Consider the following 12,363-nt stretch of genomic DNA (forward strand, 5'->3'; position numbering starts at 1 on the left):
GCCAAAGTGGAAGAAATAATGATTTTAGGGAATTTAGTTTCCAGTTTTTCCGGATTTTAAACCAGATTGATTTGGTGGAGGTTAACAGTGGATTTTCTAATGCTATGGGAGGTACAGTATATCTTTTTTTGTCCATATGAAGGAAGGCTGAAAGATGTATATTATTAATAAGGGTACTTGTACTGAGCACCCTGCTAGGAAACAAGTACCGGAATAAGATGTTGTTCCAATTCGGAGTTTGCGTAATAATTAGAGGAGGTTAGCCAATCTTTGATATATCGGCATATCGCAGCTTGATTATAAAGTGCTAAGTGCGGAAAATTTATACCTCCTTTTTTTGGGGGGGATTTTAAGACTCATTTTAGGATTTTATCTGACCATATAAACCTGCGGAATGCGCTATTGAGTTGATTCTCATCGCGTAGGAGCTGGACGGGGGTACAGTAATTTGGGAAATGAGATCGTTTTTATGAGATGGGCTCGGCCTAGAAAGGAAAGTTGTAAATCGTGCCATTCCCTCAGATCTGAAATGACCTTAGATACAATTTTGGAAACATTGAGTGAGTATAATAATGGTAAGTTTTTAGGAAATTGAATTCTGAGGTAGGGTATACTAGTGGTTGCCCAAGTTAGATTAAGGGATTGTGCCCAGGTTGGACGTGTTTGTGTTGAAAGAGATAAAGCTGTTGACTTTTGGATATTCATGGAAAATCCAGAAATAGAGCCAAATTGTTTTATCTTGGAAAACACTGCACTCAAACTGTCTGCCGGGTTCCAAAAAAAGAGCAAGAGATCATCAGCAAAGGCCAAAATTTTAAGTGATTTGTATTCAATTTTTATACCTTGGAAAATTGGTTTTCAAGAATGCGAATGAATGGGTCTAAGGATAAATTAAATAATAGAGGTGACAGAGGACAACCTTGGTGTGTGCCTCTGTAAAGATTTACTATGTCCCCAAGTAAATTATTGATTATCAGTTTTGTAGTTGGATTGGTGTAGAAAAAGTGTATGATATTAATCAACCTCGATCCAAATTCTCTGTGTTCTAAAACGCTGTATAAATGTTCCCCCTGTAATCTTGTTGAAAGCTTTTTCTGCGTCTAGGCTGAGTAAGACATTTTGCGTTTGTTTAGATGTTGTAGAGGAGGCTATGGCTGCTTTTGCTGATCTCACTCACTGTACTGAGTGCCTTCCATGTGTGAAACCAAGTAAAAATATGGAATGCTTCACAATTTTGTGTGTCATCCTTGCACAGAGGCCATGCTAATCTTCTCTGTATCGTTCCAATTTTAGTATATGTGCTCTCGATGCCTACTATGGACAAAAGAGGATGCAATCTACGTCGGAGACCTCATTGAGTAAAATTTCCTTTCACAGGTACTGATGGGATTCTACTGGAGAAGAGGACAGGCCAAAAGTGGAATCCATCGGTGAGTATTGCATGAATGATAGTGTAGTATGTATTAAAGTTTTATTTCTCTTATGTGTGTGTCGTTTTTTTACAATTTGTTTTGTTGTAGAACTACTAGTACCAGGGGGCCCTTTAATGCCCTGCTTGCTGGGACTTGTGGTTGTTCCGCAACAAAACACAATCTTTTAATCTATTTTTACACCACAAATCAGTCCATTGACTACCGCTCTGGGCCCCAGGGTCCCTGCCTGTGCTGACCAGTCAGGGGGTATAATGCTTTGGCTGGGGAAACTTGTATAAAAGGTTTCCCCTGGCTGTGGCATTGTCCTGCTGGCTGTTTGGCCCTAGTGCTGGTGGTCAAAATACGGGCAACCTCTATTCCTTTTGTTCCCCATATTTTGTGAACCAGGACTTGCCCTTGAGTCTGGTTTTGGTTTTAGAAATCCTGAGGACCCCCAACTTATTTGGCCCCTGATTTTCTAAAACCAGGCCTGGCTCTTTGATCTTTTTTAATTAATTATTTTTTTCTAAAATTTTTTTACACAGGGCAGCATTACATGGATCTGAATGATCCGTGCGATGCTGCCGCTTTGTTCGTATTTGGCAGCCGTATTGTAAATACAGCCGCCAAATATGAATAGGTATGGATACGACCGGCTATGCCATCGGGAATAAAAAACAAGGAAATATGACAGATTATTACATTTGCCTATTCCCATAATCATATTTTCCCCAAAATACAGCCAATGCCAGTCATATTAATTCATACCCAGAATCTGCCATATTCTGGGAGGTTAGTAAATTTCCCCCACTGAGTCACATACATTCAGTGTCATCAGTGAACTAGGGCTGTGGGCTGCAGCACTCTCTATAACTGTGTCAGTGTCTGCAAAATCATCAGTGAAGACCCCTGGGCTGTATTGTAAGGACTGTGGGCAGGGCTACTATGTCAGAGTCACCAGTGATGTGATGTGCGCTGCAGCACTGTAGCTGTGTCACAGTTGAAAAATTCACCATTAAAATAATAAATAAAACGTGAACCTGACATTTCATTGTATTCATAGAGAAGCATACTTTCAACATTCTTTTTTTTTTTTTTGTAAAACAATTTTTATTTTGCATAATAAAATAAACAGTATACAGTACTGATGAGCATATGTTACATGTATTGTACTTTTCTTAAACATTGGCGTTGTCTTCATAGGGTGCGAGAGATCGATCGTTATCTGTGTCTCTATTTCCTCTTTAACATATATCGAATTAGTATGTCTCTAATGTCTAATCACTATAATATAAACGATTACCAACAAACTATATTTGTGTTATAAGGTTAACATGAATTGAAAGATAAAGAGCCTGGTATTATGTTCATTACTAGTCTGAGATTCAGTGTTGACTCATCTATTCCTATAAGTCTCGACAGTCAGTATTTGTGGTATACAGGGTGGGGTTCGAAGTTCCATTTTGAAGAGAGTGTTCTTCCAGACTTAGGTATCTCAGTTATTGAGCTCAAGCGGCTATACCATTGATATCAGCAACAACCAACAAATTAACTATTACATTTATATCTACACTCATCTCACTTAGACAACAAAGAGGGAAAAAAGGGGGGGTGGGAAGATGTAGGGAGGAAGGGGGGGGGGACAGATATTCAATGTTTGGGTTTCGTTACTCTGTGTCTCATGTCTCTTCACCCATTCCCCTGCAGAGACTCTTCAGTTTTCTCCATCATCCGGCAATTTGCCGTAAGAGGTACCAGGAGGTAGATTCAAAGAGCTTTTGTATGCGCTCTTGTGTAGTCTGGTCAAGACTTTTGATATATAGTTCCCACTTCTTGTAAAATCGTGGGGCTCCCTTTTCCAGATCAGGTATCATGCTCTGTCTTTCATAAAAGAGTATATTGAGAATGGCTTTTCTTAGTTCTAATATGGAGGGGGCTCTCCTGTGTATCCAATGTAGAAGTATTAACTTCTTCGCTAGCGTTAAAATGATTGTAAGGATTGGTATTATTTGCGTCTTTTTGGGGCCGAGCTCCCACGTGTGGAATTGTAGGAATAGGCAAGCCAATGGGTTTTTCTGAAGTTTCAGGGTATATGTCTGGTTAATATATCCCATCAGCTTGTCCCAGAAACTCCTGACCCTACCGCACTCCCAGAAGTTGTGATAGTATGTAGCTTTTGATTTTTGACATTTATAGCAGGCCCCTGTGTCGTCAGGAACAAAGTGGGCTCTTTGTACTGGGGCAATGTATGCCCTGTTGATAAATTTTATATGTGTTTCCTGTAAGGATATGGATTGGAGATGTTTCATCGTGGATGAGAGTTTGTTAAATAATCTGGGAGGAGCCGGAAGGTCAGGAATGTCTGTCAGCCACTTCTCATGTAATTGTCCATGGTATCGTTTCACGTCAGTTGTAATCAACGAGGAGTATAGATAATGAATCTTATATCCCATTACGCATTCTGGTCTAAGTAGGGCCTCTATGGGATCAGCGGTCTCTTTTTTATCCATGGGGTGGCACTGAGATTGAGCAAAGTGTCTGGCTTGCAGAAACATGTAGAATTGTCTATTGGGGATGTCATATTTTTCTGCTAGGTTTGTGAACGGCACTACAATGCCCCCTGGGTCAAATAGTTTGCGGATATTGGTGATCCCTTTGTCTCTCCAGCCCTTAAATTCCATATTCTCCATGCCAGGAATGAATAGGGGGTTACCCCATAGAGTGGTGAAAGGGGAGTACGTAGGGTTTCTATGTAGTATTTTGTTTATTTTTTTCCATGATCTGTATGTGTCTCCAAACAATATTGACTCCCTGATCTGCTTATGTATCATCCTAACCGGAGCATGAAGTAGTGCTGCCGGGGAGTATGATTGGAATAGATGTCCTTCCAGAGTGGGGGTCGTATATTCAGATCTGTCTAGAAACCAATCTGTTATATATCTGAAGTGGGAAGCTAGTGAGAAGGCCTGTATGTCTGGCATAGCAAGTCCTCCGTCTTGTTTCGTGAGTCGTAGTCGGTCAAAGGGAATGCGAGGCTTTTTGCCCGCCCAGGTAAACTTTATAAATAATGTCTTAAATTTTTGTAGGTCTGATTTTTTCAGCTGTAATGGTAGCATTTGTAGTAGGTAGGAAAGTTTAGGAAACGCTACTGATTTTATAACAGTTATCCTACCCGCAAGTGAGAGTGGGAGTGTCATCCAGCCCATTAGCTGCTTTTCTACTGCCGAGTATATGGGAGGAAAATTAACAGTGTAAAGGTCTTCTAGCTTGTTGGGGATCTGAATCCCCAAGTATTTAAGTGTGGGGTGGCATATCGTGAATTGTGAGGTGAATGAGGGGGAGGAGAAAAAACCCTGAGAGGAATGAAAGGGTAGTAGGCGAGATTTGTCATAGTTGACTTTAAATCCTGAGAACTGGGAGAAGTGGGATATTACATCTTGTATAGCCGGAATGGAGGTGTTGGGATCGGAGATGAACAGCAGTATGTCATCTGCGAAGAGGCTTATTTTGACTGCTGACGTATGTACCATTATACCCTGAAAGTCTCGAGTAGCTCTCAGGGTGATTGCCAGGGGTTCAATCGCCAGAGCAAAAAGCAGTGGCGACAAGGGGCATCCCTGTCTTGTCCCTCTAGCTATCGGGAGGGAGGCAGATAAGTAATTATTGGTTAGTATTTGGGAGGTCGAATTATTATATAGTAGTTGAATAGTACGGATAAAGTCGGTCGGGAGTCCGAATCTTCTCATGGTATGGAAAAGATGGTCCCAGTTGACTAGGTCAAACGCCTTTTCTGCGTCAAGAGAGAGCAGGGCGTGTGGGCCAGCGGGCCCGACCGACTCTACCCATTGCATTGCTGTAAGAGCCTTCCGCACATTGAGTACGGAATGGCGTCCCCATACAAACCCAGTTTGGTCCGGGTGGACCAGTGTAGGGAGTTTAAGTTTGAGTCTATCGGCTAGGAGCTTTGTAAAAATTTTGTAATCGGTATTTAAAAGGGAAATGGGTCTATAGGAACTCGGGAGAAGGGGATCTCTACCCGGTTTATGTATGATTTTTAGTATTGCTGAATTGAAATATAGTGGGGGGGGCGCGCCCTGCAGAATTGCATTATATAGAGAGCAAAGGGGCTTGACTAACTTAGGGGCCAATAGCTTATAATATTCATTAGATAGCCCGTCGGGGCCTGGGGATTTTCCTGTCTTCAGGACTTTAATAGTGGCCAAGATCTCTTCTTCTGTTATAGGGACTGTCAGTGAGTGTGAGGAGTCTACGTCTAGCGTCGGGTGTGTTAAGGATTCCCAAAATTTCTCTTTCTCCTGTAAATCTACTTGGGGTTGGGAGTATAGGTTTTCGTAAAAGGTATGTAGGGTTTCTGCTATTTGTGAACCGGAGTGTACTACTGTGCCATCCGTTTTTTGGAGGGCTTGTATAGTGGTTGGGGGGTGTTGGCCTCGTAACAGATTTGACATAAGTCTGCTCGCCCTATTTCCATGTTTGTGGAATCTGGCCTGGGAGAGAAATGTGAGTTTAGACTCCATTTTTGATAGTAAAATATCAAAAAGCGATTTCTGCTCCTCATACTGGGCCTTGTTTGCCCTTGTGGGGCTTTTTTGAAATAACTGATACGCATCCGTCAGTCTAGTTTGGGATTCTAGATAGAGCTTCTGGGATTCCTTTTTATGTTTTGAAGTATAAGACATCATGGAGCCTCTAAGGACCGGCTTGGAAGCCTGCCAGAATAGGAGGGGGTCGTTTTCCTCTGTCTGTACATTAGAGTGCTTGTAATCCATCCAGGTTGCATCTAGCATGTTACGGAAGTTTTCCGAATCGATTAGCTGGGATGGGAAGCGCCACTGTCTCACCGGGCCTCTATCTATGTATGTCGCGATCGCCACCCAGCTGATCCCATGGTCAGATATGGTTATAGGTTCAAGTGCTGAATCTTGAACTCTCGAAAATAGGGACGGGGACATCAGCACATAGTCTATCCTGGATAGGGAGCCGTGTGCTGCTGAGAGGCACGTGTACTCCCGGTCAACCGGGTGGCATGCCCTCCAAACATCTACTAATTGTAATTGGGTTAGTATGTATTGGATTCCATATTTGGATGTCTGTCGCCTAGAGGGCACAGTGATATTTCTGTCGAGTATGTTAGAGGCAGCTAGATTGAAGTCTCCGGCCAAGACTATTTGCTGGTGGGCATAGGGAAGTAATCTCGTGACCATATCTATGTTAAATTGGCTCTGATTAGCATTGGGAGCGTAGATATTGGCAAGCGTGTATCGAGTGGAGTGTATGGTTACGTCAGTTATTGTGTATCGTCCCCCTGGGTCAGATTGTGAAGAGTGTGTCTCAGTTGGTATGGATTTCTTTATGAGGGTGACTACTCCTCTGGCCTTAGAATTATAGGGAGCTGATGACAACACCTGCCATCCTAGGGTATTTAATTTAAGAATCTCAGCAGGTATCAGATGCGTTTCCTGTAGGAACGCCACCTCAATCCCCACTCTGGAAAGATATAGCAGAGTTTTTTTTCTTTTTGCGGGGGAGTGGAAACCCCCGACATTAAAAGTTCCGAATTTCAGGGAAGTCATGTGTCAGTCGGGAGACAAGGTAACTCACAGATCTGTAGATGTTCGATTGATTTAGACGCGTGGGGCCAACTTCTCGGCTCCTGCGGCTGGTGGGCAGCAGCTGGGAAGTATCTGAGTAGACAAAACCATGTTAGATACCTTTTGGGGTTCTGGGGAAAAAACATGAGGGAAGGAGGGGAGACAAACAACAATAACCATAAAAACATCAACACTAATACAAACCAGGTGCTTCTGGTGCACCTAACCTTCTTATTATCCATTATCAACTTCCGGTTGGTAACGGATGAGGTGAATGTAGGCTTGTGCCTAAGGGGCTGAACCAGCAGACCCTGTCTCCCTCAGCCTTACCAAGCAGATATTAACAGACACCTTAATGGTGTGAACTTATAAACAACTGACCTATGATTCCTTCCTGTGTGTAACAGCAAGGAGCAGAGAATATCCTAGATAATTACTTTAACCTCGCTGGTCCTCTCTACTTAGTATAAACATTATGTGTTCCACATACATGGAGTCCCGGTAAAGTGAGAGGCAGCCAGAAGCTGAACCATGGGCTCAAAAGTTTGGAATGTTTTCTCCAATTTCAATTACCGTCTCTAGCACAGTCTTCTGGCGGACATAGAAGGGGGGGGGGGGGGATAAAAGGTAAGATCTGTTTTTTCATCTTTCGAAGGTAATGTACTTTAACTGGAATGTCTTGCAGAGAAGAGATTCAATTCTGGGTAGCATAGGGAGGAGAAAGTAGAAAGTAGTGGGGATAGCGGGTGGGGGGTGGTTTTGGGTGAAATGGGTGTAGGGGGTGAAAGTGGGGGTGTCGGAGTCACTCCTGCTGGTCTTGGGTGAAGAGGGGTTGAGAGGACGGTGATGCTGATGTCTCCTCAAGTGTTTCTTCTGAGAGGAAGGCCTCACCGTCCGATACTGTAGAGAAGTCCTTGAAGGAAGAACCAGAAAATATGCGGAGGCGCGCTGGGTACAGCAGGGCAAACTTCCTGTTGTTTTTGGCTAGCCGGGAGCAGAGAGGTGTAAATTCCTTTCGCGCCCTTGCTACTTCTGCGGAGTAGTCTTGAAACAGGATGAGTTTGGAGCCATTCCAGGATATGTCTCGTTTTCTCCTCGAGGCCGTCCACAGGGCTTCCTTGTGGATGTAGTTGAGACAGCGGAAGATAACTGGTCGGGGGCGTGCATCGGTGGAGGATCGTTGGGGGCCTATTCTGTGGGCTCGTTCAATTATCAATCCCGTGCATTCCTCAGTGACTGATAGCATTTCTGGGAGTGTAGTTTGTATGAAGGTATATAAGGCCTGTCCTTTTACTTCTTCAGGTAGACCCACCACCCTGAGGTTGTTCCTTCTGGAACGGTTCTCCAGGTCGTCTATCTTTGCCTGCATTTGATATTGTGATTTCTGCATGGCTTCATGTTGGGCTTTAAGCGTGGTGACGTCTTGGAACATCTCTCCAGTCAGGTGTTCGGTGTGGGTTACCCTCTTTGTAAGTTGTTTAAATTGCGACTTCATGTCTTGGACTGCTTGTGTTACTTTTCCTGCATGGGCTTCCATAATTGGGCCAATCGTGTCTTGTATGGCCTGCACAATGTCTGTATAGGTAACTGGGCCCTCATGTGGTTTTGGGGTTTGAGTTAGTAGCCGTCCCAGATCAGGTGAGGGTGGGTTGCCGGTCATGTCGGGCGAAGTCTCATCTCCTGGAGCCCATAATGGGGATGTCGCAGTGTTTTCAGACTGTGTGGGGGCAATTGCAGTGTCCTGGGGTTCACCGCCCTTCTTCCCCTTAGTAACAGTGCCCTGGGGTTTGGGCTGTGTAATGGGAGGTGCTGCGGCCGCCATTTTGTCCCTAGCTTGACGGCTGGATGAGCGGTGTCTTGGGGTTTCCTCTGATGCTGGTGTTTGCTGCCCTTTATTCATGGTAGGGGGGATTCAAGGTCAGCTAGAGCTTAGAAGCTGGGGCTGGAAGGGGTGTTTACCGCCTGAAGGGTCTCTGTGGAGAGGATGGGCAGTGCAGGACAGTGGGATCTCTGTAGGATAGACCGTGCAGTTCTGGAAAGGTATAGGGTGCTGGTTACAGCAGGGCTGCAACAATCAGGAGGGGTGTCCTGTCTTGAGCGGGTGTGGGAGCTTGAAGAGCTGGGGCTGCTTGAGTGTAGGGGCAGGGTGTGGAGCTTACCTCCGCCTGTGTAGCTGCTGTTGCTGCTGTTAGGCTCGCCCAGTGCGGCGTTATAGTGTGCCTGTGTGCGTGGCTTTGCGGGCGCCGCCTTTTGTATGCTGCTGCGGGCGGTTAGAGGGTCCCGGCGTCCAAGGAGTCAGACCCCGGGCAATCAGCGTCACCCGGCAGTCACCTCCGTGCAGGGGTCCGGGTCAGCTTGGCGGCGTCAGCCGGGGGGAGGAGTGATCACTCCCGTCGGCGTCTCCCTGTACAGGAGCGCGTCCGGTGTCTCGTGCCGCCCGGAGTGAGGACGTTGGTCGCACGGGAGCAGGGTCTGTGGTGCCGCGATCCAGGCGGGGAACGGCTCCGTTCGTTCCTCGTCGCAGCCCCTCTTAATGCAGGTGGGTATGGGGGGGGACCAGCGGGGATGGTCTCGGTCGGCTGGGTGTTAGGCTGGGGAGCACACGGAGCCCTAGTTGGGAGCTGCTGCTTCCTCCAGCGCCGGAACCGGAAGTCTACTTTCAACATTCTTACACCCTTTAAATATGCTGGAATGAACAGTACAAGTAAAAGTAGTGACATGGTGATGGTGAGGATGTTGTTTGTGTAAGTCAGCCACCAGTGGCAGTAGTTCTTGCCCATGATAAAAAAAAATAAGTCCGTTATCATGTCTGTGCATTACACCAAAAAATCCACTTCTTATTCTATGTGTGGAATCATTTTTACCCAAATCCTGGAAATGATTGACAAGCCATCTATACCACTTTAGAAGCCACAGTAATTAGAGGTAGGGAAGTTAACAGCTAGAAACCTCTATCCTTATATATTATTTGGAACAATTCATTTCATGCAAAGTGTTTTGGAGAATATGAAAATATAGTACAATGATGCCAAGCAGTCCAGTATCACTAAGCAGTCCATCATCACCGAGCTCCTAGCTCTTAGATAAATTCCAGCACATGCAATCTTCTCTGCCAACACATCCTCCATAAATCTCCTTATTAATATTGGAAGTACAGTAGTTCTGCAAACAATTTGCAAAGGCAAGCTGGCTCCTTCCTTTCCAGGATTCCCCAGAAGTATCCTTGCTGCTGCTGTTGGGTGTGAATCTTCATCTGAGGTGATGACCAAGAAGACTAGTAGTTAAAAACAACAACTGACTGTGGATCAAGCAAGTATGAAAGCTACCATCCCGTTGAAGACATGGCAGCTATGCTAGTATTAGATTTGTGCCCAATATCTGCAATCAATGCATCTAGTTTTAAACAGTTAACTGAGGTCCTGTGTCCCTGCTACCAAATTATATCTCAGTTAGATTCTTTCCAGAATAGCAATTCCTCACCTGTACCAAAATAATAAAATGCCATTATACCCACTGTGAACTCAACATCAGACAAGCAGTACTGGTCAAACTAAAGATTACATGGCTGTAACAGCTTGCTTCTGCAGCAGTAGTATACTCTATAATGCAATACACCATCTCCATTGAAAGCTGGCTACTCTTTGTATCACAAGAGATATACACTACTTATATAAACCTGTTAGAAAATCTAAGGATTGCCATAGCAAAATGGACCACCCTGCTAATACTCTACTGAGGATTTGTAATTTCTGATAATGCAGGTTATATTGTGAGAGCATTACAACTAGGGGAATTTGAACATATCCCACATTTTTCGCACACAATCAACCTGGCGGTACCGATTTTGTTTAAAATGGTGCCTTTAGGAAATGCTATCTGTGGCCTGAAAAATGTTGAGACATTTTAGGCACCCAGCAACAGCATGTAAAAGTTTGTAGCAACTGCAAGCACAGTTCAGTTTGCCATGCCACCAACTGAAGCAAGAGATGGTAGCCAGGTGGAAAAAAGCCTTTATATGCGTACGACATGCCAGGTAGAGGAGAGAGAGAGTGTACCTTAGTCCAGCACAGTGGATAATATTTTCCTTTTTATACAAGCTACTGAAAGCATTTCAAACAGCAACCAATAGAGTGAGAGAAGACACTAGCAGTGTTAGTTGTGTGATTCCATTAAATAAACTACTGGAAAAGCAGTTAGAGAAACTGAAGGATAAGATTTATTTATTTACAGTTTCTTATATAGTGCAGCAAATTCTGTTGCACTTTACAACTGTAGATAGTGATAGAACAAAGTAATAACAGTAAAAGATAGTACTATCAATAACAGATAGTAAAAACAGACAAAGCACAATTCATCAAAAACACTGCTTGCTGGCAGTTTTGTTATATATTACGTTTACCTAAAAACAGCTAGTATTTACATAAAGGAAGGTTGCTAGGGGTATAACTCAGTCCTAAAAAATAAACATGTTTCTATAACATCAAGTTAAAAGAAATCTTACAAGCATTTCTGTTCACAATGCCATGTTAGACTTGGGATCATAATCCCGGGTCAGAACCTGCACCGACCCTGGTCCAGCGATTTCACACTAAACCTGGGTTGCCCATTATGCAGAGGGATACCCGGGTTTGAATTGCCGGGTTGCTCGACCTGGGTTATCAGTTTTGATGCTTTCACAGCGCACCTTGAACCAGGTTAAGGTCATCAACCTGGCAATAACCCGGGTCGAGGATGCAGTGTGAAAGAAGTACAACTGATCAGTATTTGATGACACTTTCTAGTTGTGAAGAGAATCTAGTTTTCAGAAAACATTTAGAGAAAACAATGCCAAGTATGGCTATATTGAGTAAACTTCTGTTTGTGATTAGAGGAAGAGGAGGCACAATGTGAGCAGTAGTCGAATGCACAACAGGCAAATTAGGTGAAATCATTTTCATGACTTTTTTGCTCACTGACCACTAGTTATACAGATCAACAAAAAAAGAGTAATCAGTAGCACTTGGGCACTGCTAGTACAGTTTGGGCTGGTCAATCATCCCAAACATAAATATTGATTACAAATTACTTTTAGGAATTTGAAAGTAAATGAGATGCAGAAAATTCTACTTAACTTTTGCTTTCACTGCACTTTTAGAATACTTTGGAACTGTGCCTTGAAACAGATAAAAGCCTAGCTATATTAGTCTCTCAAGTACACATATTTAAACATAAATCAGTTGCAATACTGTAAATTATCTATTACTGCAATGTAAAACTAGAGAAAAAGTGCTTTAACTTGGCTGCTTTCATTAATCTGTTGCCACATGAGTTATTAACGCATAAACCTAAACAGTTACTAA

General features: G+C 43.7%; 1 non-coding gene across 1 annotated transcript; it reads right to left on the reverse strand.

The window, feature by feature from the left end:
- Positions 1-1,210: 1,210 nt before the first annotated feature.
- LOC146061801 (U6 spliceosomal RNA) lies at positions 1,211-1,315 on the reverse strand. The gene has a single exon (XR_014471253.1). It is a non-coding gene; the product is annotated as a U6 spliceosomal RNA (small nuclear RNA).
- Between the last annotated feature and the right edge of the window lie 11,048 nt (positions 1,316-12,363).

The sequence above is a fragment of the Crinia signifera genome, chromosome 2 (genome assembly GCF_055691185.1).
Source record: "Crinia signifera chromosome 2, ASM5569118v1, whole genome shotgun sequence".
Classification (NCBI taxonomy): domain Eukaryota; kingdom Metazoa; phylum Chordata; class Amphibia; order Anura; family Myobatrachidae; genus Crinia; species Crinia signifera.